Raw genomic sequence first — 27841 nt, forward strand, 5'->3', positions numbered from 1 at the left:
ACCAGCATCTTATTTTCTAAAAATCTAAAACTGTTCTAAAATCGTTTTCAAAAACCAGCATGTGCAGGAGTTCCTGCTATGACACAGTGGGTTAAGGATCTGGCACTGCCCTAGCTGTGGTGTAGGCTGAAGCTGCAGCTCACATTCAGTCCCTGGCACTGGAACTTTCATATGCTCTAGATGTAGCCATAACAAACAAACAAACAAACAAACAAAGGAGTTCCTGGTGTGGTGCAATGGGATCAGAGGCGTCCTGGGACACAGGTTCGATTCCCAGCCCATCACAGTGGGTTAAGGATCTGGCATTGCTGAAGCTTCGGCTTAGGTTGCAACTGTGGCTTGGATCTGATCCCTGGCCTGGGAAACTCCATATGCCTTGGGGTGGCCAAAAAAGAAAACAAACAAACGAAAAAGCAGCAGGTGCAGAAAAGAGCTATCGTCATGACTTTTAGCTACTCAAAATTCGTCTTTATGATCACTTGCTATTTATTAACCTAACTTTGCTGCAATTAATCACTGGAAAGCAAAACAACCTGAATGGAGACGGCGGATCCAGCAAAGTTCACACCCGGCCACCTGCCCACACCCCTGGGGTCTGGCCCCTCCTGCTGGCCTCAGGCCAGCACCCCCCCCCCGACCCCCGGGTTCACGCCACTGGCCGGCTCCAGGCTCAGAGGAACGGGCCAGTCCCCTTTGTAATTTATCTGACAGACCAAGGGGAGAGACAAAAAAAAGTTTCTCAAGATTCCAAGTTTATAAAACTCATCCAATCTGACCCCCTTCTTGCAGAGATGAGGAAAAATCACTCAGAGCCACGTGTCAAAGGGGTGATGCGCGGGGAAGGTGCCGAGCCGGCTCCTCGCTGGGCTTTGGCGCCACCGGAGGGGAGGAAATGAGAGCAGCGCGTTGACTGGGGAGGGAGTGGGGAGGAAACGAGGGAAGATGACCAGCAGCGGAGCCGGAAAATCACAGACACAGGGTTTGATAAGAGCCAAGAGGGCGGGCGTCAGAACAGGACATGGGCACAGGCAGCCGTGGTTCCCGGTGTGTTTGCGGCCACCCGCTGGCTGGTCCCCGAAGGCCCTGTCAGGGGCGGACCCCGGGGGTCCCAGCCAGGACAGCGGCGCTGCGCGTCCCCTGGGACTGCCTCTTCCTTTCCTCCTCCAGGATGCGCCTGGATTCACTCAGGTCCGAGGGCAAATCCCAAAAAAGCCGTGAGTACACCACTGCCTGGACATCAAGTTCAAAGGGAAGATGCACCATTTCCACAGACCCCTTGGCAGAAAGGGCAGGCTGTGCTGGGGGCTGCAAAAACGCAGTAAATAACTTCTCAGCATCAGTTTGGGGGGCACTTAAAGGGGAGCGGCTGTGGAAGCGCCCTACAACTTGCCTTGTTTTCAGCGTGGTTAATTAGTCATGTGACTGACGTTTGGACACAGTGCCCACCTGCTCCCAGCCGCCTGGATGGCGGTCCCGGTTAATGACAGACTCTCGCCAAAACGACAAGAGCCAAGTGCAAGACAAAGGCAAGGCAACGACCTCATGTTCTCTCCTCAGCTTCACAGAGTCAAGCAACCCCGGGGCCCAGGAAGGCAGCTCGCGGGGCCGCTGGTCTTCCCCTGGAGACCAGACACACTGGCCCCGGCTCTCTGGAAGGGCTGGGCCACACTGCTGTGCGGAGCAGAAGCTAGAGCTGCCAGAGTGACCACACTGGGATGCTTGGCAAAGGGGACACCGGAGCCTGGGACACTGTGCCGAGAGCCCGGTGACCCCACATTAGGCTGTGGAGCGGCAGTCAGGGTGCTGCATGGTGGAGACCCTCCCCGGGAACCGCTTACTCACCCTGGGGGCCTCAGCACAGCTCCGGGATAAAGGGGTACACAGCAGCCCAGCCGCTCAGGAACTGTTCTGCCCTCCCCTGCCCCGGAGCCAGAGGGCAGTGCTCCGCGTGGCAGCAGACAGCGGGCACAGGAGGGGCCGCTATTCCCCTGGGTTACTCCGTGAGTGCACCCCACTGCCTGGGAAAATACTCCTGCCGTCTGGGAAGGTCCTCCCCGCTGTCTGGAGAAGGTACCCCCTGCCGTCTGGGGACAGGAGACAGCCTTTCCCACCTCCTCGGGGAGACGCTGAGGTGCTACTTGCTACCCGCCCAGAGCAGGAGACAATGAGGGGCTCCCAGCCCAGGTCCCCCCTGTCTCCATGGAGGAAAAACCTGTGCTCTGCGGGTGGCATCACCTGCCACAATTGTGTTCACGTTCTGCCAAGGCGCCCATTCATGTGCGGCGTCCTGAGCTGCTCATCCCACCAACAGGAAGACCCAACCCACTTCTTCTCCGTGTAAAAGCAGCCTCATCAGTCCAAGCCCGGCAACGTCAGGTTCATGCAGACTGCCTGCTGTCAAGGCTGAGGCAGTAAGTCCGCAGAATGCTTGAAAAGCCCTTTCTGGAAACGAGGTTACCTTTCTTGCGGGGGGCAATCCGTGTAAGAGTCAACGCCTACACTTTCATTTGGGGTTTTCACAGAAATCTGCTAACAGGGAGCGCCTCAGATCTTACTTCCGACTCGTGTGTTATTAAAGCGCACTTGCCCTAAGGGTGGCATCCTCTTGGCAAAGCAGGGACGCTCTGCCCCTTTCTCATAGAAGTTCCAATTCCAGGTCTCACTCTAGTGAGCACTAGGCAGCCCAGGAGCAGGATGCTGATGGGTAGAGACGGCGGGTGCTGTGTTTTAAAGGTGTCTGATGAGGGTGGCAGGTATAAATTGCACGATTTTTTTTTTTTTTTCACTCTCAAATTTAGTGACAGTTCCATTGCTGAAAACAGTCCAGCTTGAGGGAGGAGAAGAGGCCAGACGCTGGCTGTAACGGACACGAGCTTCACACATGCCATCCTTTGGAGAAAAGCTTAATATGGACGCTTTCTCGTCCACACCTTCGCTTCTCCTTTCAGGGGTCTTTACAACGTCCCGCCTAGAGCAGGAGCTGCCGCTCCCCGCAGAGACCCCGTGGTCCACACACGTCCCGGGCCGAGGAACAGAGGTCTTTGCCAGGGGCCGGCCTGGGGGATGCGCTGGCCAGGGGCCTACCCAGGCCGCTAAATCACTCGGCTGCCCTCCAGCTGTGGGGGGCTGCCCCTGGGGCTCTCGAGCGCCCCACCTTTAATGAGGAGAGAGCCGAGGACTCGTGATGTAGTGCTCTCAACCAGACATGGTGCAAGAGGCCCCAAAACCGAGCATCGGGGACGTGGGCCACCGTGGGGGAGGGGCTGGCCGCAAGGAACAAGATCTGTGTGGCAGGAAGCTGTCCTCAAAGCCGATCCACTTCCTCCCAGACGTCAGGAGGCCCAGCTGCAAGAACTTAAAATTCAGCAAAACCACCATGTAGATGGGACCGGCTGCCTCGGACGAAGACCCAAGAAGGAGGTAAGAAAACAAGAGATCTGAAGCACTCGGACTTACGGGGTGGGAGGTGGGGGCAGAACAGGAGGAAAGGTTTGCAGTGGGGCCGGGCCAGCTCACCCCCTGGTGCCTCACCCGGCTGTGGGGCCCGTCCGCCTGCAGTGAGATGCGACTTCAGTTCTACACTTGCCTGACCCCAAGCTGCGGGACACACCGGGGTATACCTGAACTCCTCCCAAAGTCACGGCTCCCGTGATATGACGCCCTGTGCCAACCCGGGCAGTTTAAGGAGAAGCATGATGCCAGTCCTGGCCCAGGAGGCAGAGGGTCGGGCCAGGCAGCAGGTGACAGGGCTCCTGAGGAGGGGGGAGGGGCCTAACTGTTCGGCTGCAGGACCAGCCCTCCCTGGGGAAGAAAGGACCAGCTCACCCAGCCACACAGGGGCCTGAAGCTTGCAAGGTGCCCAGGCACATCCCTGCGTCCACTCGGAAGCCTCAGTTATAAAGACACTTCATGCTTCAATGAAATCCACAACCAAGAGGAAACGTGGCACTCACCTGCTCCAGGGGCACAGGGTCCACCGTGAAGGCTGGCCCTCACAGTGCCCTAAAGCCGAGCCCCAGGATCCCCGCCCCTGTGGCCAGCCTTTCCCATCCATTCACCAGAGCCGATTGCAGGAAGCGGCCAAGCCTTTGAGGCCCGTAACAGCGGGTGCAGCCCATGCTGCGCTGTAAACTCTGAGTCTGTAGGAAAATTGCCGACCTGCATCTCAGTCCTGACCCAGGCCCGCCAGAGGAGGCGGCCCAGGAGGCGCCCTGGGGTCCACCTCAGACGCACGCCCAGCCAGCAGGGCAGCTTCCAGAGCTGATGACGCAGCACCAGCTCAGGGCCCAGAGCAAGGCCATCCAGCTGCAAACCAGCTGCCAAAATGGGAGGCAGACAGCGAAGTGTTTTCCATAGTTTTAGTATCATGGGAAAACATTAAGCATATAAAAATGACACCATATAATCCCAATGAGGATTACGTGTGTGGGGGTGTAACTACCAAATACTGAGATTAGCTTTCAGATCATGCGATGATTTCTTCTCTGCTGTATTTACCATGCTATCCGCAATGAAATGTGCTACTCCTTACAGCAGAAAACAACTGTGGGAGTTCCCGTCACAGCTCGGCGGAAACAAATCCGATTTGGAACCATGAGGTTGCAGGTTCGATCCCTGGCCTCGTTCAGCAGGTTAAGGATCTGGCGTTGCTGTGAGCTGTGGTGTAGGTCACAGACGCAGCTCGGATCCTGCGTTGCTGTGGCTGTGGTGTAGGCTGGCAGTTGCAGCTCCGATTTGACCCCTAGCCTGGGAACCTCCATATGCTGCAGGTGGGGCCCTAAAAAGCAAAAAAGAAAGAGAAAGAAAGGAAGGAAGGAAACAACTGTGACAACTAATAACGAACAACCATTTTGGGGCACCAGCCAAATGAGGTCCTTCACATACCTTATTTTATTTCATTTTCACACCGCTGCTCTAGCAGGCAATACTTCGCATTCTGTAAATAAGGGGACCCGGGCTGACCCAGTCATTCTCAACCCGAACCCCACGTCAGAACCGTGTGGGGACATTTTTAGAATGAGTGGTGCCGGCCCACCACAGGTCAAGCGGCACGGCTCCGTGAGCTTCTCCCAGCTGCTCCGGCCAAGATGCAGTCGGGGCTCCAACCCGAGTCTCACTGCCTCCAGGGCCTCGCGCTGTCCTCTGAATTAGGATCCCCAGGGTCTCGGGGGTATAGAGGTTTGTCAGAAAGAAGGGGGCACCCGTGGCAGGGCTACCTGGCAGGCGAGCAAGGCGCCACCACCAGGCGTCACATCCTAACTGCCCTCGGTGTCCTCAGCACCCAGGAGGCCCCAAGAAGGGACAGTGCCCACAAAACACACTCAGAAACACCACATTCAATTCAGGAAATTCACAGGACACTGGCTGTCTTTCTGTCTTTCACCTCAAGGGGCCCTCGCCACCGCCTTCCACGACTTAGGGGGGCCTGTCCAGCAGAGGAGAGCTCACCAGTGGGACATCTGACGGTTTGGTTCACCAAGGAGTCTGGTTCCGTTTCTCCAAATGAATACGCAGTAAGAAAGTGCTAGTTGGGTTAAAATCTTACCCAAGAAACAGTCTTACCTACGAAGCCTTGAAACAGTTCCCAAGAGTTCCTTCCGTCTTGGGGGTGCTCCGTCCCCAGGCTGCCCTGCTCCACTGCGGGGACAGCTGCAGTCCTTGTCACCCCTGCCCAGGGTTTCTGTAAGGCCCAGGTCCATGACGTTAGGCCAGTCAGGGAGTTTGGGGTCTCAGTTTCCACATCCGGGAGATGGGCTGGCCCTACTAGGGCCTCTGCAGGAGCTCGCGGGGCTCAGCAACAGCCCCTTCCTCTAAGTCTCAGCCACCTGTCATCGTCTCTGCCTCCCCGAAGCAGAGGGCGGAGCCCCTGAAGCTTTGCCAGATCCCGGTACTGTCACCCGCGTCACCACATTCAAGCCCTCCACACACTGTCTACCTAAACAAGAAAGACCAAAGAAGCCGACAGAACTCGGAAGCGCATTCTCACGAAAACCAGAGAGAATCCAGAGGCGCCCCCTCCCGGAGGCAGCAGGATGTGATGAGAGCGTGTTCACGTCTGCGGCCGGGTCCCATCCCTGGGCTGTGGCGGGGGGGGGGGGGAGGGGGGCGAACTTTATCCCGACAGGTGCCCGCTTCTGAGTGAAGAAACATGTCACTACAGGAAGGCGCATTCTGTCCGGAGCGCGGAGCTCCTCGGACCCGTGCCTTGGTCCTCCTTCTCCAGGAGGTAAAGCAAACGTTCTCCGCCTGGTTCGCGGTGACATGAAGCCGCGAGCTGCACAAGTTGCAGGGGCAGGTCCGGGGCAGACGTGCCACCCTCCTCAGGGCAGGGTCCGTGAGCCAGACCCCGAGAGGGACCCGGGTGTCAAGCGAGCTGTGGGTGCTTCATCGGGGCCTTGACAACCACTCAGAACTGGCTCTCAAATCTCACTGGGAAAGAAACATCTCAAATAAAGCTCCCCTAAGATGAGAATTCAGACTCCTCTCAGGACACGGCCTCTTTAATTCTCTAGGCCTCAGAGGCACCCTGAAAAGTACGCCAGTGTTCAGGGCTCCTTCTAGAAATGTCCTCTTTCAAAAAGACCCAGGACAACTGGCATCTGGAACCAGGGCAAGGAGGGGATTCTGTGCCAAAATGACCTAATTTCCCTGCATCTTCACAGACGATTGTTTACTCACTCAACAAACCTTAACAAAGCCAGGGAACTCACTGATTCACACATAAGCCTGGACCAACTTAGTCCCCAAACACCTATCCTCCCTGCCCCCAACTTCCCATCGTCTGCTGTGTGGAAAAAAAAAAAAAAAAAAAAAAAAAACTTGGAGTTTCTAGAAAATGCACTGGTTCTCAAAGGAAAGGAGCTGTGCAGCATAGAGGCTGGGTCCCCAGAGCTGACCGGGAGCGGGGTCGCCAGAAAGCAGCTCCACACAGACACGCACAAGCGCCTTCAGCCCCCACCGCAGACCCGAAGAGGCCCCTGCTGGGGTAAAGAGTGGACTTCAGCCGGCAGTTACGTCGCCCAGTCACCTAACTTTAGGGGGGGCGGGTTTTCAGAGTCTGGACTCACATCATCTAATTCCAGAAGCCCTGTCCCCACCAGGTGCCAAGGTGACCCACCTTTGCAAACTTCTTCTTCCTGCTGCTAGCAGCTCTTAATTTCATTCACTGCCCTGTCGGAAACCCTACAAACACAAGATCCACACGGGTCAAGCGGCCATCTCTTCCTGAACGCCACTGCCCGGTAGAAATTCCATCAGTTATTCCCGCGGCCGAGCCAGGCACTGAACCCAGCCCTTCCCTCCAGCCACTGGCCAAGATCCACTGCCTCTGAGGCACCAGGAGCTCTTCTGAGGACAAGCAGGTAATAGGGACGGCAGGGCCCAGGCAGGGCTTCAGCAGAGGGTTCTGGAAAGCACACGGAGAAGGGGCTTAGGGAAGTGACGTGGAGGAACGCGCTGGCCAAAGGAGGCAGAGTAAACACTGCATCGGGAGCTATCGTCTCTGATAAAAGTGGGAGGAAAGCGGCAGACGGCCTGTCCAGCCTCCCTTAAAAATAACAACACGTAAGTGTATATAAAGGAGTTCCCGTCGTGGCACAGCGGAAACGAATTTGATGAGGAACCATGAGGTTGTGGGTTTGATCCATGGCCTCGCTCAGTGGGTTAAGGATCCGGCATTGCTGTGGCTGTGGTGCAGGCCGGCAGTTGTAGCTCCGATTCGACCCCTAGCCTGGGAACCTCCATATGCCATGGGTGCGGCTCTGAAAAGAAAAAAAAAGAACGGTCTGGAAGGAGAATGGAGGCAGTGGTCTCTGGACAGGAAAAATTTTTTTTCAGCATTTTGACATTTCTTTGATGAGTGTGTATTGCTCTGCATTTAAATAAGGAAATCTCCTTTTAAAGTCGATCAGAGAGGTGTGGCTAACTGGGAACATAGGTTTCATTATGCTTTCTCTACGTATGTGCACGTCTGGAAATTTCCAAAAGTAAATGCAGAGAAAGGAATTCTGACTCAAAAGACAAGCAGACCCTCTGCACCTGTACCCCCAGGGCCAGGACAGCCCCGCAATGCCGTCAGAAACGGTTGCATGTTAGTTAAGTCTTGCGCAGAATTAGGTCAAACCACATAAAACTGTCAATATTCGGCCATTTTTCACCCTAGAAAAACAGCTGAGAGTAAAGGATCTGTAACAGGCAGACGTGTTCTCCCTCTCACGGGCCACGACCCTAGACGCTTCTCTAAACCTAAACCTACCTCATCTGGGGAATCAGACTCAAATCAGAAAAGGTAATGCAAGTTCCAAAGAACAAAATTAAGAAACATGGAAACAAAGTGATGCACGGGTTATTCAAACACTGGGAGAGAAACTGTAGGTCCGGTTTGGGCTACACATTGTGTGGGTCGTATGCGCATTTCATGGTTCACCCCCTACCTCTCAGCAGGTCACACCCTGACCTGACCCACTGAGCCACAGGTGACCTCGCCAGGTGACCTCGCCAGACGGAACAGGTGAGGCCGGAGCAGGGAGCCGACAGGCCAGCAGCTGAGAGTCACACTTGAGAGGCCCAAGTTTTAATCAAAGGAGGGGCGTCAACAACATGATACCTACCGGGAGGGTTAACCAGGCCCTGTGGGGCGGGCAGACCGCTGGGGCAAGTGGCACCGGGCTGCCGAGGGCTTGCCGCCAAGCCTTCCTTATTTCCGGAGCAAATCGATACGTTTGACCGAGCAGGGTGTTTTAATCCAACTACTAAAGCCCTTGGCACGAGCAATGCTGCCCCCTTTCCTACCGACCTGCCATTTGTTCCCCGGCCCGTTCCCCCTTCTCAGAGCCCCGAGATGCCCGCAGTTACCATGGGGATTATCTGCGTGGGGCGTGCGGGGCAGGAATAACCCCCAGCAGGAAATGCCCTCGTCCACGGCCAGTCGGGCCTGCGTATTCGCAGCCTGCTTCACCAGTGGCCAAAATTTCAGGTGTAATCGCCAAAGAGAAAAGCATTTACAAGCGGAAAGAAAGGCCACAGCCTCCAGCCAGCCGCGGCTCGCCCCCTCACCTGTCTTCAGCCCAACAGGTGTACCTGTCCCACTGCCCCACCACAAACTTTCCTTCTTAGGTCACACACTCGGAGGGCCGGTCCCAGTGGGCCATGGCAGAATGGCCTCCGGTACAGAGGTGTGGTGCCCTGTATGCCAAGACACGCAGGCATCAGAGGCAAATGGCCAATTGCCCGAGGGCCTGCAAAACCCAGGATGCAGGATCCAGCGAGCAGAGACCTGGAGGGAAATGCACCAGGGGCTCAGCGTGAAGCCAGAGATGGACAAAAGCAGCCCGGAGCGCTGGACACACGCAGTTTCCTCTCGGGGACCAGAGCGGGACGGCGGCACCAAGGGTGAAGGAGCTGTTTTGCAGGCGTGTTGGTTGGACCACGACAGCACCATACGTCACAGGCGGTGGCCCCGGCTCTGCTTTAACGGAGGCTCCGGTGCGATAACCCTAAAGACAGGCTGTCACTCCAGGACGCCACCCGAACCTGACCCCGGGGCCTCGCAATATGGCAACGTTCAGTTATCCAGCCTGCGGTTAACTGCGGTCATTCCTCCTCTGGTTCTCGCTTAGTGACAAGGCCGCCGCACATCTTCAGGGAACGAGGAGACGGCATACACGTTTCAGGCTTTTACGGAATTTTTGAAGGCGAAAAAAAACAGACTTTGTAACTTAAGTCCCCAGCACTGCTCTCTGCCTGCCCCACTGCACAGAAAGACCCCCCAAGAGGCACTTGCCTTCTTTCTAGAAGTTCACTGGCCTCTCAGCCACCTGAGACTCAGGACTGCATTTTCCTACACAAACAACATTCCAAAGCCACCCCTGCGTCCTAAGGCAGCTCCCCAAAAGCAACGGCACCCCAAACGTCCCTAAGGTGACTGTGAACTCTCGGGAGCCCAGGGGGTCAGTGAGGGCAGGAGGACACGGCGGGGCTGGAGGGTAGATGGACCCTGTGGCGTTGTGGTTCTTCGCTAGATGTAAACTCATGGGCCAGCGTGGGAAAAAGGAAGGAGTAAACTTTTTAATAACATCAACCTCAGGAGGGGAGCGCTTTTCAAGCCCTGCTCTGGGGGTCGAGGCCCAGCGATCCGCGCGGGGCAGCGACTCGGGGGCTGCGACTCCTCCTCCGGCACTGCTGGCGTGGGGCGGGCGGCAGAGGGGACGGATGGCGGCAGAGGGGACGGATGGCAGCAGAGGGGACGGATGGCAGCCGCGATGAGGTTACGCTCTTGACCACCCCGCCGGCCTGCTTGGGGAAGTGAGCGGCCATGCGGAGGAAACGCCCGGCCGTGGCAGTGAACCTGGCTCCTCCCACAGACTCGAACCCTCCACCCGCATCAGGGAACAGGAGCAGGCTCTAGAACCGTCTGGGAGGCAGCAGAGACCGGGGGCTCCCGCAGCAAGAGGAGGAGGACTGCAGAATGAACTCACTGTAGTTTAAGCACTTTTACTACCAAGGCCTCTGAACAGAGACGAGGAAGATATTCAAGGCTGAGATGGGAGAACCCCCCACCCCTTACATGCAGCAAGGACCTAGGTGACCGTCTTTGGGGCGGCTCCCCTGGTGACCCCGTGCCTTTGCTTCTGACGTTTATAGGTAGTGACAGCCTCCTACTCGGGCGGTCACTCAGAGCCTAAACCTCGCCCGACCTCCCGGGACGGAGGGGCTCGGAGCCCCAACGCCTCCCTTCTCCCTCCCCTCAAAGCTGTCTCCGCCCCAGTCAGCTGCTGGTCCCGATTGACACCTGCGCTCTTAATGCGGATCCAGGACCAGCCTCAAATACATGACCTACAGGAGGTCATTACAGCACCTAAACCCAAGAATAAGCTACGGGAGCATTCTTTTCTTCTTTTTTAACTTTTATACACCATGCTGAACAGTAGAAAATTGACAGAACACTGTAAACCAGCTACAATAAAAACAATAAAAATCATTACAAGGGAGCATTCTTAAGAGCAAAAAACAGGAGTTCCCGTTCTGGCACAGTGGAAACAAATCCAACTAGGAACCATGAGGTTGCAGGTTCAATCCCTGGACTAGTTCAGTGGGTTAAGAATCCGGCATTGCGGGAGTTCCTGTCGTGGCGCAGTGGTTAACGAATCCGACTAGGAACCATGAGGTTGCGGGTTCGGTCCCTGCCCTTGCTCAGTGGGTTAAGGATCCGGCGTTGCCATGAGCTGTGGTGTAGGTTGCAGACGCGGCTCGGATCCTGCGTTGCTGTGGCTCTGGCGTAGGCCGGTGGCTACAGCTCCGATTCAACCCCTAGCCTGGGAACCTCCATATGCCGCGGGAGCAGCTCAAGAAATAGCAACAACAACAACAACAAAACAACAACAAAAAAGACAAAAGACAAAAGAATCCAGCATTGCTGTGGCTCTGGTGTAGGCCAGCGGCTACAGCTCCAATAGCCTAGGAACCTCCATATGCTGCGGGTGCCCTCAAAAAAAAAAAAAAAAAAAAAAAAAAGAAGACAAGTGAAAAACAGAGAAGAGGAACAGGAGTAGGATGAAAAGTACGGGAGCAGACTGGAAACTGGAGCTAGCCCTTGACCCTGAGCAACGCAAAGGCAGACACAGAGCAGAGGCACCAGGGCCCCCGCGCTGCAGCCGCCCACGGCAAGTCTCTCCAGGGGCTGCAGATCTCCCAGCGCCCGGGGGAGGGGACACCTCCTCCCACAGTGTCCTGTGGACCAGGCCCTGGACGGACACCTGGCTGAACAGGACTTTAAGAGATCTGGACGAGGCAGAAATGGAGGCGGGAATTCAAGAACCCACAGGAGTGAAAAGAAAGCTTTTCTGAAGCCCTGATGGGACGGAAGAGCAGGTCAACGTCACACAACTTACAGAATAGTGAGTGGAGTCCCTGAGCTGTACAGCAGGCCCTCGTTGATTATCTTATAAAAGAGTGTGTATATGCTAATCCCAAACTCCTAATTTATCCCTCCCCCAAAATCTGGAAAAGAGTAACTGAAATGAACCACTGAATCTCTTTGCGGCACCCCTGAAATGAACACAATACTGCACATCAACTACCCTTCAATGAAGAAGAAAAACTTTAAAAATGAAACATTATACTTTAAAATTTTTAAATAATCTTCATGTGTACCAACACATGATACTAACAAATAAGTAAGACGATTTAGGTCTTAGCCATCACTTGAAAAGCCAACGGCCAATGAAAGGCCTAAATGAAAAACCTGGTCCAGCCCCGCAGAGCAGCCCCTGCTGCCGAGGAGCCGACGGGCAGACTGCACCTGGACGATGGCGTCCCCGCGGATCCCTGGGTCCTGGAGCAAAGATGCGTCAGGAGGGATGAGCTGCGCTTCAGGCTCCGGGGGGCAGGGAAGAGGTGATGTCAGACGCCAACGGTTCCGGCCCCAGAACCTCCGCGCCCGCGGCGGTCCCGGGAAGGAAAGATCCCGCTCAGCTCAGCATCAGGAAGGACGGGCACGTCACGCCAGCTGAAGGCAGGAGGCGAGGTCCCAGCCCGCGGAGGAGAAACCGAGAAACCACTAGACGGCCACCAAACCAGAAGATCCACCTCACTACGGCTACAAACCTGTGGTCACATCTCAGGTAAGGATGACCAAGCGTCCCCCAGACGGGCCACCTGCTCACATCTAGGGGTGGCTCTGCTAGGGTCCCCGAGGGGAGTGACTCCTCTCCTGCCACCAGCCCTGAGGACCCAGGTCAGCTGGGGCAGAAAACCTTTGCTGCATCCTCCAGGAAACAGGGGGACTTCAATCTGGGTGACTCTCCTTTCCTAGCCGACCCTAGGACACAGTGTCATGGCTCTAATTCACTGCCCGGCTGGCTCTGAGCACCTACCCGCCCCAGGGACCTCCACCGATGGGCCACCACTGTCTTGGGGCAGTGACGGCCACTCCTCCCTGGGGCCTCTGGGGAGAACCTCCTGGACAAGCAGCATACAAAGTCCTGGTTTTCTCAGTTGTAGCGTTTCAACTTTGCACACGCTCGCTCACCCAGGAGGAGCTGGAGAGGTTTCGTTAAGTTTCCTGAACACAACCTGCAGCTGATGTGAAGCCAGGCGGGGCGGTCACTGAGGCCCACATGCACATGAGGAGGCTGGTCAGGCTCGCCTTTTATCACCTCGCTGCAGCCGAGCAGACGTCCGGCACTGGGACCCCATGCCATCCCAACTGACGCCTTCTGCATGTTCATCCCACACTAAGTGCTCCTTCTCCACCACTTTCTACTTTTGAAAACTGTCCAAAGCCCAAGAAGAGTTAAATGAACATTTATAAGCTCTTCATCTACATTTGCCAATATTTATCATTCTGCCACATTTGCTTATCTTTGTATAAATATACACTTTTCTCCTGAACGAGTCACTAGCTAGTGAGCCGAACAGCGGTCCTGACGTGTGACTCAGGACACCTCAGGAGGCCTCGGGAAAGGCTTCTGATGAGCGGCTGTTAGGGGACGGGTTTATCCAGCGTACACGCGGAGGACGGGGAAGGGAACATGACAACAGAGGGGCCCGAACGGGACGCCCAGCACCACGCCACCCAACCCCAAGTGTTCAAATCCACTTCCAGGAACTTGGGACTGGGCAGCTGCAGGACAGACAGGCTGCAGAAGGATGAGGGTATTAACCAGCTGACCGTGGAGGAGACGCTCTGGGACGGGTCTGATGTGATCCCCAGGTCGTGGCAGGACGGAGGAGGGAGCGGGAGAGTCAGGGTCGGAAGGATGGACCTGAGAGGCCGCATCAGCCCTGCCAGCTTTGATCTGTCAGGACCTGGGGCCAAGGCAGCCAGGCAGCCGCAAAGCCCAGACGGGCCAGGAAATGGGTTCCATCAAGACCCTCCCAACACTTGGACAAGCCCAGTGAGACCTACTTTGGACTTGTGACCTGCAGAATTGTGAAATATTAAGTCTGTGTTGTTTTAAGCCACCTTTTAAAATATGGAGGCTAGGACTTTTCACGGTGCTAGGGGCTGGCCCAAGTCATCGAGTCTGGCCACCAAGAGCCATGATCACATCTGTGTTTTAGGAAGAAAACTCTGTAAAAAAGGAACAGGATCTAGAAGGAAAGTAACTGACAGTGTTTGCTGCCAACGATAAAAACTGGGTTTGGAAAATGTGCATCGGGGTCCCCAAGATCTCATGCAAACTTAAAGAGCTTCCCAAAACTTAAAGAGTTTTCTGATGCCGCCAGTGGTGATATTAACAAAAGTGTGTTTAGAAAACTATTATAAGATTGGAGTTCCCGTTGTGGCTCAGTGGTTAACGAATCCGACTAGGAACCATGAGGTTGCGGGTTCGATCCCTGGCCTTGCTCAGTGAGTTAAGGATCCGGCGTTGCCGTGAGCTGTGGTGTAGGTTGCAGACATGGCTCAGATCCCGCGTTGCTGTGGCTCTGGCGTAGGCCAGTGGCTACAGCTCTGACTCGACCCCTAGCCTGGGAACCTCCACATGCTACGGGAAGCAGCCCTAGAAAAAGCAAAAAAAAAAAAAAAAAAAAAAAAGAAAGAAAAGAAAACTATTATAAGATGAAATCTGTCCCCACGTGGAAGATCTGGGTGATACAGTAAGAGAGAAAGTCACTGAAACAGGATTACATACCTCAATTGATTCACAGTACAAAACAGACCCATTTTAAAGTACAGAACGCTCACTGATTTGGTTGCAGATTCTATGGGGGAACCAGCTGCCTACCGCCTGCTGAGTTTTTGTGCAGCACCAAAAAAAAAAAAAAAAAATCCACAATTACCAAAACGTACGGAAGGACTCCTCCTTTTCCAAGTGAGGATCTGAGGCCACATTTTCTTTATGTGTTTCGACTAAAACAATACACCCAAACTGACATGCAGCATCAGAGTAAGAACCAAGAGGCCTTCTATTAAGCTAAATGTTAAAGATATTTGTAAACATGGAAAACACCACTCCTACTACATTTTTTTGTTTTGGAAAATAGATGTCTCTCATAAAAATGTTTATCTACTAACGTAACATGGCTTATTGTTATTTTCAGCTGGCCTAATACATAAACATTTCAAGTTGTTCTGAATTTTAATCTGTAACATGACACATGTTGACACGTACAAGTCACACAGGCAAAGGCTGGTGGCCTCCTCAATAGTCTTTATGAGTATAGGGGGTTCTGCGATGGAGCAGTTTGAGGACCGCTGCTTTGGGGCGGTCCTGTGGAGTGGACACAGCCAGCCTTACACAGGCTGCGGTCAGGAAAGCCACCCACCCACTTCTTCAGGCTGGACGAGGCAGGTGACAAGTCACCCTCGCTCTCACTTTTCCCTGTTGTGGCTCCAAGCAGTTAATGCTCAGCTCAGGCCGGCCACACAGCAAACCAGGTTGAAGCCATCAGGATTAATGGGACTGAAATGCATAGCAAATAAATCCATCAGTATTGCTTTTCTTTAATCCAAGAATGTTCCAACTGATTAACTCTACTGCTTCAGATTTGCACGTTCACTTGCTACGACAGGGTAATGCGAATGCTACCTTCACCTCGGTACCTAAAGAATCTGATTTCACAGAGTTCCCTGGTGGCCTAGCAGTTAAGGAGCCAGCATTGTCACAGCTGTGGCTCGGGCCACTACCGTGGCCAGGGTCTGATCCCTGCACCAGGAACTTCTGTGTGCTGTGGGCTCAACAAAAAAATAAAAGAATTTGATTTCACTTATTTTATAAATGCTGCAAGCAGCATCCCAACACCAGCCAGGATACGCTGCCAAGGGCACAGACACCACACAGGTGTGACCACGACACCTCGCAGCTCTGTGTACCTGGCACACTGGCAGGAAATACGTCCATAAAATAACCTGAAGACATTAGCAAGCACATTTCCACTGAATAATTTATAAGTCAAAAGGAGTTCCCGTCATGGCGCAGTGGTTAACGAATCTGACTAGGAACCATGAGGTTGCGGGTTCAGGCCCTGCCCTTACTCGGTGGGTTAACGATCCGGCGTTGCCGTGAGCTGCGGTGTAGGTTGCAGACACAGCTCAGATCCCGCGTTGCTGTGGTTCTGGTGTAGGCCGGTGGCTATAGCTCCGATTGGACCCCTAGCCTGGGAACCTCCATATGCCGCGGGAGCAGCCCAAGAAATAGCAGAAAAAGACCAAAAAAAAAAAAAGAATCAAGGCTTCCCACTAGGTACATTGATAGAAACTGCTAAAATTGGTTTCTGCTTCACATTATTCAACAAAATGCCCAAGCTGGGGGCAGCTGAAAAAGCTGCTTCTCCTGTGAATGAGTCTGTATACCGTTCTTCGTTTCACAAACGTCTGGAGTGCCAGACAGTTCTAGAAGCCAGGGATGTTGCGGTGAACTAATTCGACCAAAATCCCTGCTTTTGCAGAATTTGCCTTCTATGGCTGGGACCATCTCTTTGAAAAACAAGGATGGATGAAATAGTGATGGGAGGCAGCAGTCTTCTCCTCTCCCAAAGCAATTCCACGAAGTTATGAGAAATGAGATGCGCCCTGATGCCATAAGCAAGCACTCCATCCCCCCGCCAGAAGGTCAGAGACGAAGGTCATTGTAAGGAAGGATGCCATGGGGGACACCGCTCAAGGCAGTTCGGGGATTCTGCTAAGTCCTCTGCCTCCTCGAAGAGGAGCACCTTGGTGAGATCCGCTCCCGTGGGACGGCCATGGGCCCGTGGAACAGCCAAGGCAGCTCCCGAGGGTCCGGATCCTGGAAGGAGGGCATCTGTCCTTACAAAAGCAAACATTAGTTAAGCTTTTTCCTTTGGCATAAAGAGTGCTGAAATTTCAGCATGAGGCTGGTGTTTGTTAAAAGGGGGCACCGTGAAAGGGTTTAAGGACAGGGTCGGGGGAGGATGGAGAAGCAAAGCCTGGGTGCGGAGCAGAACCCCCAGAACCAGAAGGCGGGTCTCCAGGCGGCACTGAGGAGCCAAAGCTGTCCTCAGACTCCCGAACCTTCTTCCCTCCTTCCCCCCACCTCCCCGAGTTTGCAGGACAGGCGCCCTGGCGGCCGCCTCAAGAACTGACATCACAGCAGCGGCACCTGCCGCACTGAGAGCTGGCGACTCCAGAAGGGTTTTCCGGACCCCTGGAACCGGGGACCGGGGGCCTCTGTCCCTGAAGGCATCCAGCTCTGCGTCTGGCCTTTATCCAGAAATGCGCAGACTATCGTCAACTGAGGCAACACAGTCACAAGGGGCAGACCTGGCCGGTAACAGAAGCCCAAACACTTGCCCACACTGTCCCTGCCTTCCCCCCGGAGCCAGGCCTCCTGCTGCCAGAGCTCTGCCCAGACAGCATGACCCGCTCCCACTCGCCAGCTCCTCAACGACATGGATGCACCTCCACCTGAGGACAGGGGGTCTTAGGAAGACAGGGGGTCTGACGGGGTTCCTCACGGTTCCCCAGAGAAACTCCTGGTGCAGACTCCAGCGTCCACGCGAGAACCCGACTACCTCACCTCTCCCCCATCGCCACTGTCCACCCTGGGTCCACCTTTCCCCGGGGACCAATGCCAGTTTCTGTCCGCCCCCTAACGCAGCGACAGCCCTTAACGGTAAACGCTGTTGGAAAGACGGCACAAGTGATACAGACATCTGTGGTTCGATGGTGCTTATTAAGGGAAAAAAAAAATCAGAGACACTAAAGGAAATGTGGTCAAGGAAGTAACAGCAAGGGACCCATCCTTCCCCAGCTCTCCAATAATTAAAATGACTCCCGCCCACTCTGCACCCAGGAAAAGACGCAGGAGAAGACAACCTGATGATTCATCCTTCCTTTGAGAGACAAACTACTCCGCGAAAGGTTACAGAAGCCTTCTTCACTTGCACGGCAACAGCCAGGGAAGGCCACTGCGGCCACAGGCAGAAGCCTCCTCCAAGGGGGAGCGGCAGCTGGGGGGCAAGTCCGGGCCACAGGCAGCTTCTCGGAGGACCGTGTGGCCATGCCTGGAGCCATGTTTGTCCTGGCAGCTGAGGGAGGTGGTGTTGGCATCCAGGGGGACCCCACGACCCACAGGACAGTCCCCACGACAAAGAAGGAACCCAGTGTCGAGGTGGGCAAAGCTGCCTCGCTGGCGGAACCTGAGCAGCAAAGTGTCCCACGGAGGCAGCCGGGAAAGTGAATTGGTTTTTAAAACATTTCAAGGTCGTGTTTCACTATTTAAAAACCACACACATGTAATGTCTGCAAATAGGCATGTATTCACAAGAAGGCAAAACCTTGTCACCGCATCTCTGGAGAACGCTCCGCTGTCCCCAAACCGGGACTGAGAATTACTGAGAGGCAAAGCAGACTAAGGAAAAAAGTGAAAGACGAAAAACTGTGCTGAGGACTAAGACAAGCCTGACTCAGTAACCCGGGTTCTGAGAGCGACTCTGCTCCTGAAGAACCCGTGGGCTCATTCACTCTGCATCACAGGCTGTCACACGCCGTGTGTGTCACACTGAGGGACGGGACTGCCGCCGGGAGGGGCTCCGTTAGGAGAAGGCACTGGGCACCCGCCCCGTGCCACCTTGAGAGCTCCCCACGGCTCAGGGCAGGTGAGTCCAGGATTGGGCTCCAGGGCCGCTCTTGTTTGGAAACGTGCACCGTCTGGGTGTTCGGGACCCCGGCTCCGAGGTTCTGGACGAGCACAGAGACGAGGCGTGTTCCGCCTGCGAGGATCGCAGCTTCTTGCCCGGAAACGCTCTGCCTGCCGCTGAGCAGCCAGCCTGCATCCTTCCGAGGTACCTGGCAGTTACCGGCCGGGGCGCAAAACTGCCCCACAGCGGCTACAATGCCAGAGCCATAACCCACTGTGCCTCCAGGGAACTCCCTGAACCTGTGTCTTTTAACACCGGAGAATGTGAGAGCTTAGGTTCTGGACAGGACCGGCTGGCACCTAATGCAGACGCCCTCGCAGGCTGTAAAAGGAAAAAGTGAGCCGGGCAGGAAACCCGTGGGGAGAGCGAGGAAGGGGAGGCAGGGAGAACGCAGCGATTTCCCACGATTTTCCACCGGGTCACTTCCCTCCCGACCCTGCAAAGTCTCGCTCGCACCACCAGCCTCCGAGTTCCAACCCTGGGGCAGCAAAAATGAACACGCCTATCCAGGCGCCTAACTCCCCAGGGAGACGCAGCAGGGGTTATGACATCGGACGTGGACGTGAAGTGCCAACCGTGGCCCTGCGCCCTCTGAGCATAACCTCACTGAACACTCAGACCGAGTCTTCTGCGTCTACACAGCTATCACACCCACTTCCTTACGGAAAAGCAGCTTCATCAGGTAGGCACAAAGTGGAGCCTTGGCTCAAACCTCAGCGCGTCTAACTTAATCCACTCTGATGCTCCTGAATTACTTTTTATGCTACTTCGAGTCTACATAAGACTTGTAAGAGGTCCCCTAGGGCAATGGGGGCCATAAATGCAATTACAGTAAAACTTTAATTACACATAAGCATGACCCTCCCAACTTAGCAAACAGACACAATGCAAGGAGGAGGAACTGCTCTGAAGATGACTTGGGTCTGAACCCTGTCCAGCTGCTGACTCCCTGAATGAGATCAGGCAGACTGTTCTAGACCTAATCTCCTCACTTGTGCGATGAGGAAACGACTGTCAGGCCCACAGAATTGCTTAAAAATAATAAGAAATAGCGATGATGCATATATATTATATATTAATAACGTCCTAACACGCCGTTGGAGACTTTCTCTGGATAAGGGACGTAATTTCAGAAACACATTCCTCATTTCTTACTGTTTTCCGACTGCACGGGCTCCAGGCTGGCATTTTGGAATTTCTCTGCCAAACAGCTAATGAGCCACACCAACAGATAAATGCAGCCGGGAGGAGCTGCTATTGAAAGAAATCCTCCATTTCAGTGAAGAATTGTTTGACATGTGAGTCATCAGCTCTTAATCACACAGCATGTCAATATTTTAAAAGAACTGTCTCATGAATGAGCAGCTGGGGTCAACTGCGGCGCCGACCCTGGATTTGGACATTTGATGTTTCTGTCTGCCAGGGACTTAACCCCAAGTGTTTAATAAAATACAGTCTTTGCCAGGGAGGAAGTGACACTGTTGGAAAGGAAATATATGAATACAATACAAAAACTGCAGGGGTCTCTCCAAAATGAGCAGCAGAGAGGAGGCCCAGGGGAATTTCAGGATGGAGTCAGGGGGCGGGTGTCAAGGTGGAGGCTTGGCTGGGCTGAGGGAGGAAGGGCGGAGCATGGAGGAGCACCAGGGGTCCCAACCTGCCAGGATTCCGGCAGAGGGAGTGGAGGCCAGGGCTCTGATGCCCACAGTCCGGGCCAACCTTCTGAGCTGCCCAGCTTGGCCATGGTTCCCCTGGAAGCGCACACACACATTCTGGCCCCACACTAGTACACTCTCCTGAGACTCAGACATATAATCCATGGCCCTTTATGCTCAGGCTTCCCTCATGCCACCCACCCGCCAGGCCCCAGGTAGATCTGTTAGTCTCCAGGGATATAAGGCCCTCGTGCTGCATGGGCCCAGAGGATCCCTCCCCACCCCCGCCCCCTGCGGCAGACAGCAGCCCACCTCACGATTCCTGGGCAGCCTCGTCTCCTTACCTCCTCCTGCCCCTCTTACCCAACAGTTTCTATTTTTGAAAGCCATAGCATCAGTGCAGAGACAGACACTACGGTCTGGGGCGAAGGACCCTTCACCCATTCTCACTCCCAAAGGACACAGAGTGGGCTCATTATTAAAACCCACCTCTCAGCCAAGTCACAGTCAAACCTACTTCCCTTTCTGGGGCCCGAGGTGTTGCCTATTGCGTCATCAAAGCCTCCGAGGAGGAATGTGGTGATGGGTGAGCAACAAGGTGAATGGACTTGATGCCCCTGACATGCTTACTCCACAATGGACAATAAAAACACTTACAATTCAAAAACTGAAGATTCCTCAAAAAGCTGAAGTTACCGTCAAAGGACCCAATCACTCCTAGATGCACAACCAAGATAAATGAAAGCCTGCAAAAAAACTCGTATGTAAAAACCTGCAGACATTCACAGCAGCATTACTGTTCCTGACAGCCAAAAAGTGGTTCAACAACCCACATGCCCATCCAGACGATGAATGGGTAGTAAATGAAGTCTAGCCACACAAGGGAATACTACTCAGCCACAAAAAGGAATGAAGTTCTCATTCACACTACAACGTGATAAACCCCTGAAAACATAATGCTAAGTGAAAGAAGCCAGTCACAAAAGGTCACGTATTGTAGTGTTTCACGTGCACCACAAGCCTGGAATACAGACAGAAAGTAGACGAGTGGCTGCCTGGGTGGTAGGTGATGAAAACGTTCTAAAATTGTGGGAAGGGGTGCCTAACTCTGTGGCTGTAATAAAAACCACTGAATTTATACTTTAAATGGATGATCTTTATGGTTTCGAATTATATTGAGTAAAACTCTTAAAAAAAAAAAACAGAGCCAAGAGGCACCCAATCCACAAGGAACCGCAGCATGGCTAATCTATTAAAGGCGTCTACGCAGACCCTCCAACTTCGACACAAGTTCAGTTGGGAAAGCAGCACTTTGTCCCCCTTATTTTAATTCTGCTTCAAGTCAAAACTCTGCATTTCCTCCCCCAATCAATAATTACAGCTCTGGTTGCAGCCGGTAAGGTGATCTCCACTCTATCTGCACAAGCCATTTATTATATGTAATAGTCATTCCGCGTTAAGAGTTTCACGAACATGAAATTAGCTGCTGTTTAATAAGCCTGCCTGACACGCACTGCCTCATCTTCTGTTGTTCTGTTACAGTGTGTGTGAACAGACAGCTTACGTTTGCACGGCGACAGGGCACAGAACAATAAAACTGAGGAGGGCTGCAGCCGGCGATGGTTTAAGTACTCTACTTAGTCTAAGCTCCCAGCTCCCAGCGGGCCCCTCCCTCTGCGTGCGCACAGCCCAGGACCTCAGAGAAAATGGGCGGCTTTAATGGGGAATCAGAAGAAGAGGTTATCAGGCAGCAAAAGATCTTGGCACTAAGAGACGATTTTCTAAGACCATTAAGGTGCGCTCGGGGTAAAAACATCACCGGGGAGACAGGGAAAAGACAGGCCCAGCTTGGGATGCTAGAAGGAGGCAAATTTGGGGAGACTTCCTGCACTGAATATTCAGAACACTCCCAAGGCTGGGCGGCAGCCTCTTGACTGCCAAGGCACACCTGACAGGTGAGTTCACGCTGCTCTCCTGGGCATTTACAAGCGCTGGGTACAACTCCCTGTGGGCAGGTGTCTGCCCGCCACTCTCCTCCCACGGAGGCGTCCCTGATGATGCCGCAGCTCTGGAAGCAGCCGAGGAAGACAAAGTGAGCCTTGGATGGGGCTGGGGAGCTGCCTGGGTCCAGGAGCGAGGCGCCTGCCTGTACCAGCCTTGCCATTCCCGCAGGGAATCAGGCAAGCACTTGCAAGCCTTGGCCTCTGAATTTCTGTCCTTTGATAGACTTAACTTGCTCTCCTGGGGCTAAATCGCGGGCTGTGTCGCTGCAGTTCCACACGTGGCAGGGAGAGGTCTATGCCTCCAAAGGGTTCCCGCCCAGGGGGCCGTTCTCCCAGGAGGGGCACTGCACACCAGCCATCTCTGGGCCGGGACTCAATTCACAAATGGCTCTGGCCACCAAACACACAACATTGCTTCCTGAGGAGCTTCTTGAGAACATTTTCATCTACGTGAAGCGGTCCCCCAGGCTACAAATGAAATAGGAAATGATCAGGGGAGCCAGTCCTGGGAAGGAAGCAGAGAGGGTCTCAAAAGTTCCAAACCAGGCTCCCAGCACACCACCCCCAAGAACAGATCTGCACACATGCGCACTGATTTTTTTTTTTATCACACTGTTCCTTAAAGGAAGCCACGTTTCAGGATGAATTAAAAAACAAAACATAAAAAGAAAACTCTGTACTACTCTCATAAACAGAGCACCACGGAAAAGATGTGAAATCAGACACTAAACTTGGCTCCATCACCTGACAGGAGCACCATCTGCCTCCTGCTGGGCCCCTGATGGGTACCGCCTATGGGTAGTGAGCGCTGATGTGTCCGCGTTGAACATACTTCAGAATTTAACATACTAAAAAGGTCGCTCTGTGCCGAAATCGTCTGGCAGGCTGAGCATGTGTCGGGGGCTGGTGGTGACTATGACCGGTATGGGTCTCCGTTGTCACTTAGGAGCCCGGAGCTGCTCAGGGCGCCTCCTTCACAAGTGAGCAAGCCAGAAAGCCCGGGCTGTGGGCTGACACCACTCCCGCCCGAGGCCTCTTCCTCTGTTTGGCTCCTGGGCCGTATCTGGACATTCTAGGAAACGCTCTGCTTCACCTGCTCTGCCGGGGCAGTGGCTTTTCCCACCCGAACTGGGCGGAAAGCGAGCGCCCGGGTGAGAACCTGCTTTCCTCCTCCCGGGAGGTCTGGACGCTCACAAAGCCCAGTTATTTGTTTTGCCAAACTGTACATACATTGAATGGAAATGTTTGTTTTCTGTGTCCCACTTCACGTCTGTGAAGACAAATGATTAAAGAATCATTTCAAGGGCATTTTTTCCACGCATCCCCTGCAACCTGGTTATATTAAGCAGCCCCGCTTCCTGCCTTTTAACTTAGGTTTCTATCGGCACATCATCCACTCTTCTTTGTTGACCTTTATGTGTACAATGTTGTTTCAAAACCCTTCTTCAAAGGGAAGGTCAGAGTGAAATGTCACCGGAAGGCTGCCAGATGGCCGGCGGCCAGGGGCACCCGCTCCCAGAGCCGAGCCTACCTGCGGGAGGAGGGCGGGCCCGCCGCTGGACCACCTGACCTGCCCCGGCCCCGCCCACCCCCAGCGCAGCCCCACCCACCGCCAGGCCGCCAGGACCCCAGGGCCCGGGAACCTGCCATTCAGAGCTGCTTAGGGAGCGCTGGCTGCACGCGCATGGTCTGCTAGGAGCTGCAGGGCACAGAGAAGGCTGTGTGCTCCCTGCCTCGTGAGTGAAGCGGGGAGAAAGGACGTGTAGGAGGCTTTCCCAAAGACGGAGGTGGGAAAGCTGAAAGAAACCACGAGGGTTCTCTAGGGCCCAGAGGAAAGAGGATGGATGCGACAGATGGAGGAGGAAGGACCGAGAGGACGTGATAAATTATTGAGTACGAGAGGCAAGAATGGGAATGAGTCAGACGTCACTCTAAAATCTCAAGCCTGAGTGACTGGAAGCCTGAGGACGCATTAAGAGGCAAAATCCAGGTTCAGGTTTGGAGGCACTGAGTGTGCGGTGAGGGTGGGGCCCAGGTAAGAGGCTGTGACCTGCCATTCTGACCCCACCATTCGCGTTCTGCTCTGGTTTATCAAACAGCAAGTGATCAGAGACACATAAAAGCAGTGCATTAGCAATACTGGAGACCAGCGCTGGTTCACGCTAGTGAACTCGCTAACCAACCACACCAACTAGAAGCAAGCAACACACCCACAACTGGCCAAGGCCAACTGAATATGCTAAAAATTCAAACCTGCCAAATTTGATCTAGAAAAAAATGGACTTGGAAGGAGTTAATGGCACAAAAGAAAGAGGGGCAGAAGCGAAGTTCACTAGACTCAGCTATGGATTAATGGCTAGTAAATGCAGAAAACCTTTCCTGGATATATAAATGGAATACAGATTATCCTGAAGAAAATAATTTCAGAAAAATGCAAAAATTAAATGGTTTATCTGTACTCTAAAAACCTAATCAATGACTTAAACTGAAGTTCACTCAGGGAAACATTTTGATCCTTTAAAATTCATCAGCGATACATAGAAAATATTTAGATTCACAAACAAGAGTCAAAATATCCTCCGATCAGAACAGTGTGTCAAAATGTCCTGTGTCCAAAACAAGGCCGGATCAAATACAGGATGTCCATTTAAATCGGAATTTCACGTGAACAATGAATACTGGTTTAGCATAAGCCTGTCCCAAGTATCTCATAATTATGTTCCAAATACTGACTAGAAATTTTTTTTTAGTATAAAAAAAGCTATACTAAAAAAGTATCCATTGCTTATCTACAATTCAGATTTAATGGCATATCCCAATTTAACTGGGTATCCATCCAGCATTTTGATTGGCTCGATCTGGTAACCCCCCCCCAACCCAGGCCCTCCATGCCCTGCCCATCAGCCCTGAGTTCCACAGACCAGGCTCGTCAGACCAGTGAGTGCTAAGGTCGCCATCTGACGAGACCCCCCCATGCACGTGGAGGAAGCTTCTGCCAGAGACCTACAGAAGGAGAGTCTGCAGGACAAGGGAGAGGCCAAGAACATGAAATGTTTCAGAGACACCAGGGGTGGGGGCTGATGACAGACCATCAGGTTGTTTCATGAGAAAAAGATTGTCTTGGGGTTATCCAGCCTTTGGACTGGACAAGCAATGGGATCCTGCTGTGTGGAACTGGGAACTCTATCTAGTCATTTGTGATGGAGCACGATGGAGGATAATGTGAGAAAAAGAATGTGTGTGTGTATGTGTGACTGGGTCACTTTGCTGTACAGCAGAAAATTGACAGAACACTGTAAACCAACTATAATGGAAAAAAGAAAAGTCACTTTAAAAAAACAAAAAGATTGTCTGAAAGTGCCCAGTTTTAGTAGGAACTTAGTTTTCCGAGGGTTGAAAACAGGTGCAAAAAGTCTGGCATTCTCTCTCCTCGGCTTCATCATAAGCAAGTGGGTTCTCAGCCAACTGCCTGTATCTTCACTGTCTACAGAGGATCCCACAGAATGTGCCCCATAAAAGCCAGCACTTCGCTAACTTAGGGAAGCCCTATGGGCACCCAAGTGATGTTTGCGGAATGAATGAATGAATGAATGTGTACTTCTCCAAGAAGCTGTTCTCAACGAAATCTTGTATCTCATTGAAAGTCAAAGTCCAGGGTACATCTTGCATATTCCGTGGCACTTGCCGCAGCAGCGAATATTCTTTGCTCTTTAGGCAGTTTGGCACCTGAGGATTTTTCTAGTATGAAACACCAGCATCTGTGCTGGGTCCAAACCAAACAAGTGAACAAAGACACCTGCTAGTCTACCCAGTGCAGCACGTGTTAAGATTCACAGGCACAGAGCAGAGGAGAAAGGCCACCACCTCTCAAACCAGAGCGAAGGTAGTTCCAAATCCATTTTTTTCTATGTCCCTTTGTGTAACAGTTGTAGCTATTCTTTAGTTACGGGAGCACTTAATCAAACAAACATCTGAGAACACCACAATTTTCTTATTTACACGTAAAACTATTATTCAACCCTGTGCCAATTTCCCTTGCTCTGCCCTGGAAGAAGTCCCAAGGACGCCTCATGAAAACAAGACACTTTAGAAAAATAAGACATATTTTTTATAAGAGTACTGTGTACCTCTTCTAACTTAGGATAAACCTCGAGCTTTTTTTTTTTGCTTTTTCAGGCCACACCTGTGGCATATGGAAGTTCCCAGGCTAGGGGTCCAATTGGAGCTACAGCTGCGGGCCTAAACCACAGCCACAGCAACACAGGATCTGAGCCACATCTACGACCTACACTACAGCTCAGGGCAACGCCAGATCCTTAACCCACTGAGTGAGGCCAGGGATCGAACCCGAGACCTCATGGTTCCTAGTTGGATTCTGCTGTGCCATGATGACAGAACTCCCCCGAGCATATTTTGTATTTCTACAAAGAAACCTTTATTTGCATTGCTCCTGTGAATTTTCCATTCAGCATGAAAGGCACCCAATTTAGACTTTACAAACGAATGGAGCCTGGGCAAAGTGAAAGCTGTGTTGAGCTTTTGGCGACATCACCTGCATCAAATAAATGTGCTCTACGCCTCTGCTGCTCCAGTTCAGGAAAGGACTGCGATGGAGGGAAAGGACTCAAGCTGAAGGTGAGTATAATGTACAAGTTAAACCCAAGGATTTCTCCGCAACAAGGCCTGAAAAGCTTACATTCAAATGGAGTCTCAGGTCTCGGTTTTTCAAACTTGGCCCAAAGGAATCTCTCTCTGTCCTGATGTGAGGGACACTGGTGCCAGCTCTGGTCACCTGCCACTGCCTTGCACCTTCCAAGGCAGGACCTGCCAGCCCCTCACTGCCCATGCAGAGCTGAGGTACATTTCGCATTATTAATTTTCCCCAAACACCACTAATGCTCAGTGTTTCCGAGTGTTCCTGCGAATGAGAGCACAAATTCAGAGCACTGGCAGAGTCACGGAGTCTCAAGCTTCCTGCAGGTGGGAAGAACCTCAGGACCATCCCAGGCAGACAACGTTCTAACAGCAGGAATCAGCTACCCAGTCGGGCAACTGACACAGTCTAAACATCGGGGTGAGTCACTGCTCTGTATCACTGTTTCTTAGGGTCCCGGTTCTCCCTGTGTTCTAAAGGCTGACACCAACGACTTCCATCTCACATCAAACCCACAGCGCTCCGTGGGGCTGTAGGATGTCAGGGTTGGAGGGAAGCTCTTCCAGGTCACCTGCTGGGCCTCCGTCGATGGCCTTACCTGCTCTGCTGCGCAGCCTTGGAGGAGGGTCCTGTGATCTCTCCAGACAACGAACGCGCTGCGTCTAGCAACCTTAAAAAGGAAACGGAAGGATGAGAAGTGTGGACCAAGGGAATGAATGGCTACTTGGTAACGTCCACCAGGGGCTAAGGGTGCGGCTCTGGGCTGAGAGCTGGGCTTGGCCCCTCCCTCCGGCCCCAGGCAGTCCGGGAGGCGGTGACCACCTGAGGGATGCAGGTTCCGAGGTGGGACCCCAGGTCTGTCCAGCACCCCAACTTTGCTGCTTCTGCTTCCATCCAGGTGGCTCTGGGGGAGAGGAGCCCTTGGCCCG

The 27841-nt window shown here is 53.2% G+C and overlaps 1 protein-coding gene across 4 annotated transcripts in view; it reads right to left on the minus strand.

The window, feature by feature from the left end:
* The window catches only part of SLC7A1 (solute carrier family 7 member 1), a 66688-nt gene that overhangs the window by 23512 nt on the left and 15335 nt on the right, over positions 1 to 27841 (minus strand). For 3 of the 4 annotated variants that reach the window (XM_021065162.2, XM_021065163.2, NM_001012613.1), the window contains 1 exon segment: positions 27511 to 27582. The exons of the other annotated variant lie outside the window; for it this stretch is intronic. The gene's annotated coding sequence lies outside the window, so the exon portion shown is untranslated. 4 annotated transcript variants of the gene reach the window in all.

This window comes from Sus scrofa, chromosome 11 (genome assembly GCF_054392235.1).
Source record: "Sus scrofa isolate SSC_HxYL_T2T_F1_AM1 chromosome 11, Sscrofa_HxYL_maternal_Yorkshire_Landrace_v2.0, whole genome shotgun sequence".
Lineage (NCBI taxonomy): Eukaryota > Metazoa > Chordata > Mammalia > Artiodactyla > Suidae > Sus > Sus scrofa.